Raw genomic sequence first — 16,490 nt, forward strand, 5'->3', positions numbered from 1 at the left:
TTGACAATGGGTTTCATGTTGGTGTATGACTCCAGACTGGATATGATTAATGGACTCTTTTAAAATTAGACTTTTATCATGTGACTTCTAGAAAGTAACTTAGAATTTCTATTTCCCTATTTGTAAAAAGGAACTTAGAATGTTAGTGCTAGAAGGAACATCTAAGAATTTAATACAACTCAGTAAATTTTTATAAGGAAGCTAGGTCCACAGAGGTTGAGGGACTTACTTAAGGTTAAAGAGCATGTAGGTGGTTGGGTCAGGAATAAAACATGTGGAATTTAGTTAATTTTGCTATTAACAAAGGGATAAAATTGGGGAAATGATGAAATTTTTGCTTGAAGGCCAAACATTTTAATGCATTGGTATTTTACTTTTTTGGTATTATTTCTGACAATCTAGCTAATGAATAAAAACATAAAGAATTATTTTCTAGTATTTCATCTAATGAGAATATAATACAAGCTTTGCTGTTAAACATAAGATATAGAATTTTTATGGTTTCTGTGAATACATATTTTTCATAATAATTTGGGATCATAATTTTAATTGATGTTTTAATGAAAAAATTCTTTTTAAAAATTATTTCATTATGGTATATGATTATATCTCAATTAAAAATGATTCTAATTTTCTATCATTCATCAAAAGTATATTTCAAAGTATATGAACTTTAATTATACTTAAAGATTTTTAAATATAATTTCAGATATATGGAAAAGTTGCAAGAATAGTATAAAGAATCTCCTGGATAGTCTTCACCTTAAAACATTACATACATATAGTATATTTCTTTAGTTCTATTCATGTATCCACTTTTTTTTTTCTTTTCTGAGACATTTAAGAGTGAGTTGCAGGCATGATGCCCTTCTAACCTTAATTCTTAACTGAAGAAAGTGTACCACACCCAGTAACTCTAGAGTAATCCGGTCTTTTCAGCAACACCCACTCAGGCAGATAATAATCATTGTTGATAGCATCATTTTCAAATTGTAGCATCTTCTGACTTGAACAATGGTAGATAAAAATCTAGCTATAAGAATTATTAATACAGTCTTTTCGCTCAATAGGTATTTACTAAAGAGTATTTTGGTGCCCTATGTGAATGAAAGAATTAAACATGTTCATAGTTTGCTCATTTGAGAGTTGCTGAGCTCAACAAAGATTTCTCTGTTTTTCCCCCTATTTTCCCCTAATACACTGAAGCATTTTCTTTCAGAGTGAGAAGGGAATTTAAAATAAAATTGCATTTGCTTATGGATGAACGATCAAAGGATCAAATCAGAGATCTAAAACGACCAGTTCTGAACTCTCTAAGGATTCAGTTTTGCTTTCTGCAGTTTCATTATTGTGTTAGCTGTTTCTTTTTTGCTGAAGTTGCACTGAAATTGGATGGTGTCAAACAGATCTTTAAGAAGTTTCTCTTACTTGCTTCTATTGCATTGTCTTCCAAATGACGTTAACATTCACTGGATGCTTGCAGTACTTAAGGAAACCCTTTCCCTTGTCAGCCTTGAATACACATTCAGTCCAGATCTCCACATGAATCCTGATTGCCTTGGCATCAATAGCAATAGAGTTTGTGAGATCATATAAGGGTATAGTGGACAATTAACACAGGAGCCCTTAGATTAAAACTGCCACAGGAGCTCTGAGTGGCAAAAGAGGACAGAGGGCCAGTAATAATACTTGGCATTTATTTAAGCATTTAAATTTCCAGTGCTGTCTTTTCCAAACAAAGCACCCTTGGGTAGAAAGTTAGTTATCATCACTATATAGATCAGCATAAATAATCAGAGCACAAAATGGCCTGTTGTAAGCCAAGCTCATGTCTATGAGCAAGAGGGTTTTATAGCAACAAATTGTTGGCAACAATTAGACCCTTATTCCTGGTTTTAAGCAAAGCCTTTAGAACACAATTGTTTCTCATATTTAAGAGGACACGTTTGTGAAAGATGTCTAAACCTTAGTTATAACCTCATCATTCTGTGCTCCCTGATGTGAAACTGGCCTCTTACCAGATGAATAGAACATGACCTACTGTTTTAGTAGCATCAAAAATTGCGAGGTTATTGCCATCTTTCTGGTGCCAATGTGTCTTTGGTTATTTAAGGTCTGAAGAAAAATACTTTATAATATGAACACAAGTAAAATACATCTTATTTTTGTTGTGTTGATAGTCCAAAGACTACTGGTAAAAAAAAATCCCAGCTATCCTTATTGCCTTTTGTAGAAATTTAGTGTCAGTGAATATTTATCAAGCTCCCTTGCTACATGAGATACTCTTTTACGTATTCGTGAAATATGGAAATAAATTTAAAAGTTGATGATGCAATTTGATTAGTCTGCACTATGATTTATGAGGCTGTGATTTTTCCACAAAGATAATGTTTCTTTTCATACTTTGAGTGATACAGGATAGCAACTAGTTAAGGATAAGAGCTTCCAACATTAAACAGAATATTTCCAGTGTTTTAAAAAAAGAACATGATTAAGTAGTTGTCATTGGATCTTCCTCTTATTTTGTTTCACCTCATTCTTTGTTTAAAATGACATCTTGACTGTAAGCAATGAGCACTACTAAGTATCGTCTTGACTGGATTCTCTCATGTTCTGTTTTTTAGTTTATATGTATTTTCTCAGGTGTTAATTCATACACCTGCTTTTTTTGTGGGGGGAGGGTTGGGGATTTTTTTCTCTTGGAGGGAGGTGCTTGCTTCAGTGTCACAGAATTCCTATAATGATTCATCACATAATTTTCTATATGGAAGTCACTCTGGTAGGTTGGGAACACAAATGGGTATCACCCATGGCTTTTCATAAGCCTCTGATAACTTTAGATATACTTTAGGAAAAAGAAGAAATATCTTACTCACATTATGCTAAATTAACAGCAGCTATTTATCTCTCATGAACTTGTGTACCATGAAACACTGCCCAGTATCTGATAAGCAATTGGATAGTAGGGGACTATGTGTTACTTATTACTGTGTCCTTCAGTGTCAAGCATAAAACAGTACACATTGTAGGAAATTGATACATATTTGATGAATTGGAACAATTCATTGCAAAAGTCCAGTTTGCAGATAAAAATTCAGTACATAAGGTCAAAAAAGGATTGACTTGGGGGAACAAAGCAACCTCAGTTCTTCTAATGTTCCTAACATTAAAACCACATATATTTCTATTCAGAATTATATTACCAAATCCAATTGGGTGGCATTTAAAGCTTGGGGGAAAAAATATGTACCAATAAAAAGTAATTTTAAATTTCTTATGTATTATTGTGTTTGATAGTTTTCTTTGGAGAAGTAACAAAGGTTCTTTTTTAACTGTCACGGAAAGAAAGTGTTGGATCACTAGTGGGGATGTGGGGACGGGCAGCAGAAGCTTCTCAGAGCACTTAATTATATCAGTCTAACTTACTGTCACCTGTGTCACATCCTGGATTAGTCATGAGATAAGTTTAAGAAATGTCTAAAAATGTCAAATTATAACATAAAACTTAAATGTAAGTGCTGTTATCATTAAAGAAATGAACGAAAGAAAAAGCCTCATGACCTTTAAGCAAGTTCTGTAACAGACATCAGCTGTTTCATTTATAAAATGAGAAGAATGGATTGGATAATACTAAGGTCCCTTCCACACAGCTTGCTTAACGCTTTTTCAGGAACAAAAAGTTCTCATGGCTGAGACAAGGAATTGACAAAAAAACAGTTCCTATGAGAATAGTGAAAAGGATGATGATAGAAAAATACATAGTATCACCATTCTGTAGCCCTGTACCAGACCCTCTTGTTATTTACCTGATGTCATCCACAATTAGAGCATTTTGCCAGAGTTTGCCCTTAAAGGGGTTTACTGTGTTCTGGAAATGGACTACACAACAGTGTGGCAGTCAGGAGATTTTTGCTTCAGTCCTGGACCAACTTTCTGAGCTTCCTTTACTCTGCAAGCTGTTAGTCCGGGATTTAAATGTTGTTGTTCTCCACTATATTGTAACCTCTTACAGGGAAGGGGTCACAACCCATTCAGGTCTGTATCCCATTCTACCTTGCATAGTGCTTTGCAGATAGTCGGTACTCAATAAATGGAATTGGAATGATCTTTTTGTTAATGAAATAATAATGAAACCGAACTCTTTTTTTTTTTTTTTTCCTCTTTTATTTTCCTTTTTGGCCACTGTGTGTGGCTTGCGGAACTTCCTCGACCAGGGATCAAACCCGCGCCCCCTGCAGTGGAAGCGCAGAATCTTAACCACTGGACCACCAGGGAAGCCCTTGTTTTTTTTTTTTTGAAACCGAACTCTTAAATAGAGGTTCACATAAAGGAATATAATATTCAAATAGTACCTACCACCTAAAATGTATGCTTTTCCTTATGCTCATTAAACATTTGACCCTTTCTTCAGAATCAGATCAGGTTCAGCCTTCTCCGTGAAGCACTAATTGGTTGTCACAGCCTTTGATGATGTCTTCTTCTTATATTTTTGTACCACTCAGGTGGCTGAGCATATTGGGTCTCTATCACATTAGATTTTCAGTTTATCATAGGGAAGAGGAGTTCAATGTCTCCTTGTATCCTGTAAGCATGGCGCCTTCACAATATAGGTGCTAAATTTTTTGATGATGATCTCAGTGATCGTAATGATCAATAATAAGTGATTTACTGTTAAGGGTTCAGATCAGTTGCTTATAGCAAACCCCAAATACTTCACTTACATGTTTTCTAGGAGGCAAGTGCTTTGGGAGTGACAGCTTTGCTCCTGTGTTCCTCAGTACAGGCCTCCCTTCCAAATCCCTGCACCCTGGCTCAGCTTGTACCCAGCCATAGCCTTCTCTATATTTTATTGTCATAGTTTTTCTGGAAGCCAGGGGATTTGGAGAAAGATCAAATGTTAAAAAAAAAAGTCAAAATGTTTTTCCGTGAGTTAATCGTGAACATACTGTACAAAGGGTAACAAAAGAATAGACATTATAGACACTGCAGTTCAGTATAATCTAATGGGATACTCTGGATACACACAATTGAAAATATATAAGAATGTATAACATAGAAATACAAATGTATATATGATATATGAACAATTGTATCTCTATACTCAGAGCCAGAAGTAGTCAAAGAAGGCCTGATGGAAGGAGAGAGGCAAGAAGAGGGGAGAAGGAAGGAAGGAAGGGAGGAAGGAAGGAAGGGGAGGTGAGATGAGATGAGATGAGAATGGGTCCTAGGAAGGAGGGATGGTGCTGTGTGAAGCTTTGGGGTGAGTGGGGATGACCTCTGTGTGGTATATTTAAACGACTGGGTTACTGGAGTGGCGCTCACGTGCCTCAGCAGGTTAAGAGACTGGTAGAGTAAGGAGGAAGAGGCAAACTGAAAAGGGACCAGAAGGCTCAGTGTAAATAATGGACAGTGTCTATGAGGAGCTGCTTACAGATGTGCGATGTATTCAAAACAGCACTTGAGGAAGATGAATTGCACTGTAACAATAATAGCTAACATTTATTGAACACTTACTGTGTGCCAGATGCATATATGTAAGTGATTTATGTATTAGCCCATTTTTTTTTTATAATTGATTTCTCTGTGGGTTTTATTTTTTAAAGTATTTATTTATTTATATATATATTTTTGGCTGTGTTGGGTCTTCGTTTCTGTGCTAGGGCTTTCTCTAGTTGTGGCAAGCGGGGGCCATTCTTCATTGTGGTGCGCGGGCCTTTCACTATCGCGGCCTCTCCCGTTGCGGAGCACAGGCTCCAGACACGCAGGCTCAGTAATTGTGGCTCACGGGCCTAGTTGCTCGGCGGCATGTGGGATCTTCCCAGACCAGGGCTTGAACCCGTGTTCCCAGCATTGTCAGGCGGATTCTTAACCACTGTGCCACCGCCACCAGGGAAGCCCAGCCCATTTTATCTTACAACAGCCCTATGAGGAAGACACTGACATCTCTATTGTACAGGCAAGGAAACTGAGGCGAAGATCTGTTAAAGTGCTTCTGAATAGCAGACCTAGAATGTGAACTTGGGCTGTCTGACTCTAAACCTGGTGTTCCTACCCCTTATGTGACGTTGCTTCTCTTTCCATAGAGCTCTTTTCTTCTTTTAATTTATTCATTTTATTTAATTTTGGCTGCATCGGGTCTTTGTTGCTGTGCGTGGCTTTCTCTAGTTGCGGCGAGCGGAGACTACTCTTTGTTGCGGTGTGTGGGCTTCTCATTGCAGTGGCTTCTCTTGTTGCAGAGCACGGGCTCTAGGCGCGCAGGCTTCAGTAGTTGTGGCGTGTGGGCTCAGCAGTCGTGGCTCGCGGGCTCTAGAGTGCAGGCTCAGTAGTTGTGGTGCGCTGGCTTAGTTGCTCCGCGGCATGTGGGATCTTCCTGGACCAGGGCTCGAACCTGTGTCCCCTGCATTGGCAGGCGGATTCTTAACCACTGCGCCACCAGGGAAGCCCTCCATAGAGCTCTTTACCTACGTGACAGAGAGCTAGGAGATTCCTGAGGAGGTTGTGGTAGTCTGAGGCGTATAGTGATTAGACACTGAGCATGGACTGTGACCACAGAAAAAGGGAGGAAGGGATGAAATGCTCCCATTGGAGAATCCATCAGACTTGCTAGATATATTTGAAAATGCAGAAGAGAGAGATTAGGAAGGTAAGGATGTTTGTGTCTATATGACTTAATTCCAAAAATATTTATTGAGCACTTGCTATATGCCAGGAACTGTGTTACATGCTGGGGCAGGAAGAGTGACCCAAGTAGGCGAAGTCCCTGCATTTATGGAGCAAGATTGTGTTATTAGTTTTTAAAAAAAAAAAAACAAACCAGAAAAACAGTTATATGCATAGACTAAGTCTAGAAGGAATCTAACAAACTGGTAACACTGGTTGTTTAGGAGGGGAAGAAGATGGAAACGGGCATGGGTAGAAGGGAAACCAGTGTTATGCCTACTGGATTTTAACACATCGTGTGTAATCTATTCAAAAGTCATAATTATTTTTTAAAAACTGAGATAATAAGACTGTGTACTAAGACATATATGTGTATGTGTGTGTGTTTGTGTATATTTGCCTGTGTATGCATAGACTTTCTGGCATTTCATACGAAGAACCAGCAAAACTGGACGTTCTTGGAGAGGGGAATTGGGCAGGTGGGGAACAGAGGTAGGAGGGTGACCTTTCACTCTACACTCTTTTGTATCATTTGCATTTTTATGAATTCAGTTACTGAATATATTATATATATATAAGTATTAATTTAAAAATTGAGTTTTGAAAATAGTAAGCAGAAACCTAGGAATAAAGGTTTTATATACAAAGAAAGTCGCTCAAATTTTTGACACTTTTTATATACTAGCATGCTTTCTCCAAGCTGTAACATTCAAAGAATGTTACAGACTTAACATTCAAAGAAATAGTATGTGTGTGTGCACATTTGGTGTAGGGAAACAAGCAAAAACGTTGGTGTTTGTGAAAATAAGGGAACTGAAGTATGCTGGCCTTTGGCTAATGTAGGAAAAACTTCTCAGCTATCAAAATTCTCTAGATAAGGTTTCAAAAGATGCCTGAGGCAGTTTCACTTCATACAATAGACACACTGTTGAAATAAGTTCACTGGTGGCCAACCTCCACCCAAGGCTTCAGGGATCTTGTGCTTTCTTGTACAACTAACCCCGACATGACAGCTTATACTGGGCTTTTAATCTGAATTAATCCACTCAGTCCCAAACAAAGTTTGGATCATGAAACCCCTTATTCTTTCACAGAACTAGGAGGGCCAAATTTGGTGAAATCATGATTAGAAAATTTAGTTTTGTTGCAGATATTTTAACTTTCAGAGTTTTAAACAGCTTTATTGAAGTATAATTGATGTACAAAAATTGCGCATGTTTTGGTATGGGTACAGCTATCACCACGGTCAAGATAACAGACATATCCATCGCCTGTAAAAATTGTGCCTTTTTGTAATCCCTCCCTCCTGTCACTCCAGGCCCTCTCCCTCCCTAGGCAACCACTGATCTGCTTTCTATCACTATAGAATAGTTTGCATTTTCTAGAATTTTGTATAAATGGAATCATTCAGTATGTACTCTTTTGTCTTCTTCTTACACTCAGCATAATTATTTAGAGGTTTATCTATGTTTTAAGTACCAATAATTTTTTTAAAAAATAAATTTATTATTTATTTATGTCTGCGTTGGGTCTTCGTTGCTGCACGCAGGCTTTCTCTGGTTGCAGCGAGCGGGGGCTACTCTTCGTTGCAGTGCGCGGGCTTCTCATTGCGGTGGCTTCTCTTGTTGCGGAGCACAGGCTCTAGGCACACGGGCTTCAGTAGTTGTCGCTTGCGGCCTCTAGAGTGCAGGCTCAGTAGTTGTGGCGCACGGGCTTAGTTGCTCCGTGGCATGTGGGATCTTCCCGGACCAGGGCTTGAACCCGTGCCCCCTGCATTGGCAGGCGGATTCTTAACCACTGTGCCACCAGGGAAGTCCCCAAGAATTTTTTTTCATTAAAATATTTGAGATTATAGGTCCACATACAGTTGTAAGAAATAATACAGTGAGATCTTGTATACTCTTTACCCAGTTTCCCCCAATGGTAACATCTTATAAAACTATAGTACAATATGACAACCAGGATATTGGCATTGATACAATCTACTAATCTTATAGTCTTTTGTGTGGGTACATTTAGTTCTATAGTTTTTTTAATATTTAAGAGTAATTTATTTGTTATTGATTCTTTTTTAATTTAATTTTTATTTTATATTGGAGTATAGTTGATTTACAATGATGTGTTAGTTTCAGCAAAGTGATTCAGTTACACATATACATATATCCATTCTTCTTCAGATTCTTTTTGCATATAGGTTATTACAGAATATTGAGTTTCCTGTGCTATGCAGTAGGTCCTTGTTGATTATCTATTTTATATAAAGTAGTGTGTATATGTTAATCTCAAACCCCTAATTTGTCCTCCCCCCACACCAGTTCTATACAGTTTATCACAAGTAGGTTCATGTATCCACCACCCCCTTCAAGATACAGAACAGTTTTATCACTACAAAGTTCTCATTTTGCCCTCCTATAACCTCACCAACCTCCCAACCATACCCCTCACATCAGTTTATTCCTTTTCATTGCTGAGTAGTATTCCATTGTGTGAATATACCATAATTTGTTTTGTCATTTACCTAGTGCTGGACATTTGGGTTGTTTCCAGATTTTGACCGTTACAAATAAGGCTACTATAAACATTACATTGCATGTACAAGTCTTTGAATGAACATATGCTTTCACTTCTCTTGTGTAAATATATAAGAATGGAATGGCTGATTCATGTGGTAGTTGTATTCTTAACTTTTTAAGTAACTGACAAACTGTTTCAAAGTGGTTGTACCCACTAGCAGTACATGGGAGTTCTAGTGGCTACACATTCTCTCCAACACTCCAACCTTTTTTAAAAATCAGCTTTGAGGGACTTCCCTGGTGGTGCAGTGGTTAAGAACCCGTCTGCCAATGCAGGGGACACGGGTTCGAACCCTGGTCCAGGAAGATCCCACATGCCGTGGAGCAACTAAGCCCGTGCGCCACAACTACTGAGCCTGCGAGCCACAACTACTGAAGCCCGCGCGCCTAGAGCCGGATCTCCGCAACAAGAGAAGTCACTGCAATCAGAAGCCCGCGCACTGCAACAAAGAGTAGCCCCCGCTCGTTGCAACTAGAGAAAGCCCACACACACAGCAACGAAGACCCAATGCAGCCAAAAATAAAATAAATAAATAAATAAATAAATGTATTTATAAAAAAAAATCAGCTTTGAGATATGATTCACATACCATACAATTCACCCATTTATTTAAAGTATACAATTACATTGTCTTTAGTGTATTTACAGAGCTGTGCATCTGTCACCACAGTCAATTTTAGAACATTTTCATCATCCCCAAAAGAAACCCCACATCACAGCGAGGTCACTGCTCCTCATTCGCTCCCCAGCCCTCAACACCAGTCGTACGCAACCACTGATCTACGTTCTGTCTGTGTGGATTTGCCTATTCTGGACATTTTACGTAAATGGAATCGTACAATATGTGGACTTTTGTGACTGGCATCTTACACACATTAGTGTTTTCAAGGTTCATTCATGTTGCAGCATGTATCCGTACTTCATTCCTGTTTATTCCATTGTATGGTTATACCAGAAACCCACTCACTAGTGTATGGACATTTGGGTTAATTCTACACTGCAGCCTTTTATTTTTTAATTTTTTTATTATTATTATTATTTTTTTGCTTTTTAAAAATTTATTTTATTTATTTATTTTTGGCTATGTTGGGTCTTCATTGCTGCACGCGTGGTTTCTCTAGTTGCGGCGAGCGGGGGCTACTCTTTGTTGCGGTGCGCGGGCTTCTCATTGTGGAGCACAGGCTGTAGGCACGCAGGCTTCAGTAGTTGTGGCACATGGGCTCAGTAGTTGTGGCTTGCGGGCTCTAGAGTGCAGGCTTCAGTAGTTGTGGCGCACAGGCTTAGTTGCTCCACTGGCATGTGGGATCTTCCTGGACCAGGGCTCAAACCCATGTACCCTGTATTGGCAGGAGGATTCTTAACCACTTGCGCCACCAGGGAAGCCCTACACTGCAGCCTTTTAAATTTAAGCCATTTTTATAGGTATGTAGTGATACCTCATTGTGATTTTTAGTTTGCGTTTTCCTAATGATTAATAATGCTGTATGTCTGAAAAAGTCTTTATTTCATTTGGTTTTTGAAAGGTATTTTCAAAATACTGTGTAGAGAATTCTAGGTTTAGAAGTTTTTCTTTCATTCCTTTGAAAATGTTCCGGCTTGCACTGACGAGATATTTGCTCCCATCTTTAGCTTTGTTCCTCTGTAGGTAATGTACCCCTTTTTTCCCTTGGCTGTTTTTAAGATTTTTTTTATCACTGATTTTAAGCAATTTGATGTTTCTTCATGTTTCCTGTGTTTGGGGGTTATTAAAATTCCTGGAACTGTGAGATTTTAGTTTTTATGACACTTGGGGAACCTCTAGCCAGTCTTCCTTCAAATATCTTCGCCCTTCAGGAACTCCAGTTACATGTACATTTGGCCTCTTGAAGTTGTCCTGTGGCTCACTGATGCCATCTCTTTTTTCTAGTCTTTCTTGTTCCATTTTGGATCTTTTCTATTGCTATGTCTTCAAAATTTGATCATCTGAATTACTTCTAGGTCCGTTTTGATTGATTTTTTCTCCTCAGTATGGTTGTATTTTCCTGCTTCTTTGCATGCCTCGTAATGTATTGGATGATAGCATTTCTTGAGCTTTGTTCTGGGACCCAGTTATCAATACTTAGAAGCAATTAGATCCCTTTGGGTCTTGCTTTGCAGGAAGCACTTGGTCAAGGGCTCACTATTGAAGCAAAAGCCTTCAGCCTATCCAGTGTCCTGTGAAGTATATAGTTTTTTACTTGTTTCAGGTGAGAGGGTAAATCCTTTCTTTGTTATTCCATCTTGGCCAGAAGCATGAGTTTATCTCCAACTTTTACAGAAATATTATGTGTTTATAATACCATATTTAATTTATAATTTACATAGGCAAAATGGCAGAGATGATACCCTAGGCAACTTTATTAATGCTCAAAAATTAATGAACTCTTAGGTGTAAGACATGATTGGCAATAAAAGATGGGAGGGAATTCTGGGGAAGAATAACATTCCTTTCTACTTCATGTTACATCTCAAACTCAGCTTCTCTTCCTAAAATTTACCTACTGTATATCTGCTTACCTCAAAGCCTATGTCACTTTCTGCTAAGTGACAATAATCCTGGCTATTATTGATGAAAGTTGGGTTATTTCTGGCAGTTTTGTTCCTTCCTTCCTCTAATATTTCTTAAATGCCTACTATGTGCCAGGTAAATAGTTCTAGGTGCTTGGTACATTAGCTTTTACTATGTTAAATAGCCCCAAATTTAGCAGCTTAAAACAATAAACTTTCAATAAATCTGAAATCTGGGAGCAGCTTAATTGGTCCTGGGTCAGGGTTTCCTGAGGTTGTAGAAAAGATGTTGTTGACCAGGACTGCAGTCATCTAACGGCTTGACTGGGTCTAGAGGATTTATTTCCAAGATGCCTTTTATGACCTTTCTTTGGAAGTCATACTCTATAATTTCTGCAATATCATTCTGGCTACTTAAATCAGCCCTATCAATGTGAGAATAACTGGGGGCCATCTTGGAAGGTGGCCTCCACACTTGAGAAACAGAGAAACAAAACAGACAAAACTCCCTGCCCTCAAAGTTTACATCCTAGTAGAAGCAGCTGGACAATAAATAATAACATGATAAATTACTCAACATCTAATGGAAAAAAACTATTTAATAAAGATTAAGTGGTATTAGGATTGCTTTGGGGTCAGTTTGCAATTTTAAAATAAGATGTTCACAGTAGGTCTTACTGATATATTTAAACAAAGACTTTGGGTGGGGAGGGAGTGAGCTATGTAGGTATCTAAAGGAAGAGCATTCTAGGGCACAGTTCAAAGGTCCTGAGACAGAATCATGCCTGACGTGTTCTAGGAGCAGCAAGGAGCCAGCATACCTGGAGTGGAGTGTGCAAGGGGAAAGTAGATGAGGTTAGAGATGAGGGAATAAAATTGAGTGAAATGGGGAACTATTGGAAGATTCTGAGCAGAGGGTTTTATACTTTTTTCATTCCCTCTTACTATGTCTTACACTTCTGTTCAGTAAGTATTTGTGGACTGATTTCAATGGGAGCCATATGTGAAAATGCTGACTTAAGAGTTACATACTAATAGTGACGACTGCCGGATAGTCCTAGGGCAGCCAGAAGGAGAGTTGTTTTGAGGCAGATAAAACATAGTGGAACCTTCAGGCTACAATAAATACAGCTAAAAATAATTTAGAAATACCATTAAGATAATTTACATACTTAAAAAAAGGTCTTCAGTCCCACTGTCTCATTCTTTTGAATGGAAATAAAGGAGGCTTCCCTTTGTCTACTCTGACAACACATGATAGCTTTTTATACTATGACCACAAGCAGTACATCACAAATATAGGGTCATTGAATCACAATGTAGTGTTTTTAAAAGGAGAGTACAATGTTAAGATCTGATAATTTAATAAGAAAGAATCTGATCAAATTTCCTTACAGGGCATAGAACAGTTAGCTACTAGATTGGTGACTTATTGGTCATAATTGTCAGGTGCAAGAAAGGTTAGACTGTGAAGCAACCACTTTAATTAGGTTCTACAATGATAATTATTTGAAATGTGATGACCTGCTTTTCAGCTCTAAGAACTTTATGTTCTAGGAAGTGAGTGTTGTTACACTTGTTTATATGTATTTTAATAACATGGTTTATAAATGCCTAATAAATAAAATCTTCAAAAAATTACTCAGAATTATTCTGCCTTAGCATAGAGTTCATCTCCTCAGGACAGGCGGTACCCGAACTTCAGTGTTTTTTTGAACAACCTCATGAATGAGTGAGCTGTGTGGTGGGTTAGCATCTGCCCCCAAATGCATTTGGATCCCTGTTTTCTTTATCAGGGTGGCACGGCTTCCACAAAGATGGGAAAATGACACTCGTGTCATGTCTCCCCTCCCCTGTTCCCCAGTTTCTACATTCTAAAGTACAGAGCTCTATCAGCGCTACAAAACGTCTGCTGACTCCTGTCAGTCCCAAACTGTTACCAGCTTGCAACCAGATAAGTACAGAAACTGAGGGCAAGCGTTTAAGAGCTTTTATAATACTTGGCAGAGTAATTTTGTCGGTTGAACTTTTAAAAATCAGGCTATATCTTTTAAAAAATTCATTTTCATAGTAATTGACTTATAGCAGTTTACACAGTCATCCGTCCATGACAGATTGGAAACAAAAACTGGTCCTTCATGTCAAAAATTTCAACAAACACTGTTCTAGATGACCCTTTAGCCCAGATACCAACAGAAAGAAGGCCTAGTGATTCCTGCATCAATCCACCCCTGTCTTTCTGAATGTGTGAATTCCATTGGCCTGTCTCTGAACCCACCTGGTCTTACTGCAACCGTGGCCTCCATCCTATATTTGCATCTGGGCTGAAACACAATATACTCAGCCCAGTGTGTCTCCACAGGGCTGTGCCTGCCCAGAGGGAGGTGTCTTCTAAATTCATACTACTGTCCCTGCATGGTATAGAGTATGGTAGGTGGCTCAAGGGGAGCAGTGAGCGACAGCAGGAACTTTTCTGTTAGATACTCTTCTTTACTATAGTTCTGTAACTTACTTTTCTCACTTAACATGTTACAAAAGTGTTACCATGCCAACATAGACCTATAAGTTTTGATAGCTTCAACACATTTCAATGTACGATTATTTAACCAGTCCCCTACAGGCCCACAGGCCTGTGTTAAGCAGTTCTTTCAAATTATAAGTAAATAAATTGAAGAACTTTGCATAAAAGTTTATTCTTTATGAAAGTGCCCATAATCTCACAATCTCAGCAGAGCAAATCTGGCTTCCTTTATCCACCTTTTGGCTCATTAAACTCCACATGTCCAAAAGCAGACCTGTTATCTCCTACCCCAGTCCTCTTCCCTTTCCCGAGCTGTCAGTAGAGCCAAGCCAGAGAACACTAGGTCTTCTACTTACCTCTTTAGTGTCTCATGTTTACCATTTTCTGTTGCAGTGACTTCACTGCATTAGTTGTAACATGTCTTACCTCTCCTCTTGAAGGAGTCTAACTGGTCTCCTGACATCCAGTCTTTTTTCTCCCCCCTTGGCCGCACTGCGCTGCTTGCAGGATCTCAGTTCCTTGACCAGGATTGAACCTGGGTCGCGGCAATGAAAGCCCGGAATCCTAACCACTAGGCCACCAGGGAACTCCCTAGCCTAACTTTCTGCAATCCATTTTGAAGCTCCCTCCAGGATTTTTTGCCCTGAAATTAAGTTTCTTCAAGAATTTTTCCTTATTATACAGAACTCTTTAGCTGAGAACAATTTCTAGAGTCAGCTATGAGCCGCCAGTACCCAGTACTGGGGTGGGGGTGGGGGGCAAGCCAAGGGGGAAATGAAATCCAAATTTAGCACCAGAGTATCCACTGGCAATCTTTCCACCATCTTAATCACTTTCCCTCCTCCCTCCACACTCAGTCCCTCCACCTAAATGGAGATTCTTGCTCTTTCTATAGCAAGCAATTCACCTGGAACTCTTTCAAAAAAGATCTGCTTAGAAGGCTACATCCTTGCTTGTTATTTAGTATATTCCCACAGCTCTTAGCTCAAAGATGACCTCCTTCCATTAAACCTTTCCTAACCTCCCTGGGTAAGAGGCTCTTGCAGCACGTCACTATCAGATCACTGTTTTTTTTTAAAGTACAGCAGATTCTTATTACTTGTCTATTTTATACATATTAGTGTATACATGTCAATCCCAATCTCCTAGTTCATCCCACCCACCCCTCCACCCACCCCGCTTTCCCCCCTTGGTGTCCATACGTTTGTTCTCTACATCAGATCACCTTTTATAATCTACTTCTTCTACTAGAATGAGATCCTAGGAGGGACAGTGATTATTACTCATTTCTATATTCTCAGCATCTAGCACTATGTCCTGCATTTAATTCACACCCAGTATTTTTAACTGACTCTTCATGTAGTTTTACCTAGTTAGTATAGTGAGCACATTTCCTTTAAAATTTTAATGTACTTGCATAGACATTATGACCAGATTAACTGGGACCCTAATTTTTTACATCTAGGTTGTTTCTACAAGTGACTTCGTATATGGCTATCTATCTACATATTCCCTCAAGTTAAAAATGCACTGCCAGATCATCCTTCCTAGGAACTATTTTCCAGGTTACCATCATTGAACTGGTATATATTTCCATAAAAGTTTCACCAGCATTAGATTTCATTATTTTTCCTGATTTTGCAGGCTTTTAATCCTTGCAAAATATTGAGGGCTGGTTGGGGAAAATGTTGACTGGGAGATGCCATGAGCCTGCATGGAGCATCAGGGTGAAGGACGTCACAGAGTTAATGAAGGCGGCCAACTTCCAGGGTTCACGTCAACCTTACTACTAAAATGCTAAAACTGAAGTCAGAAGAAACAAACGTACTATCAAGGATGGGGAACTAATTCTTGAATTGTAAATAAAGTAGGTGAAATAACTCAATGCCCAAGTTTTAGGTAGCTATAAAAGGGAGACTTATTTGGAAAAGAAGGTTTAGCTGAGAGACTGCATAGTGATTAAGAAAATGAGCCAGAGTTTTGAATCTAGACATTTCTACTTGTGCAACCTTGGGCAAGTTGACAGTTTGGGGAATGTGTTTCAGTCTTAAGTTTCCATTAACTAAATCCTCCTCCCCAAGGACAGGAATAAAGGAGACAAACCATGGTCATTTCAGTGGATGCAAGAAGTGGGCGAGGGGGGACGGGGGGAAGGAGTCTGCCAAAATTCAGTACCCATTCATGAGAAAAACGGAGCAAACTAAACAGA

The 16,490-nt window shown here is 38.8% G+C and overlaps 1 long non-coding RNA gene across 3 annotated transcripts in view; it reads left to right on the plus strand.

Moving 5' to 3' along the window:
* LOC309634617 overlaps positions 1–16,490 on the plus strand; it is a 66,136-nt gene that overhangs the window by 23,051 nt on the left and 26,595 nt on the right. The gene's annotated exons all lie outside the window — the stretch shown is intronic.

This window comes from Balaenoptera borealis, assembly GCF_965194805.1.
Source record: "Balaenoptera borealis genome assembly, chromosome: 9".
NCBI classification, from domain to species: Eukaryota; Metazoa; Chordata; class Mammalia; order Artiodactyla; family Balaenopteridae; genus Balaenoptera; species Balaenoptera borealis.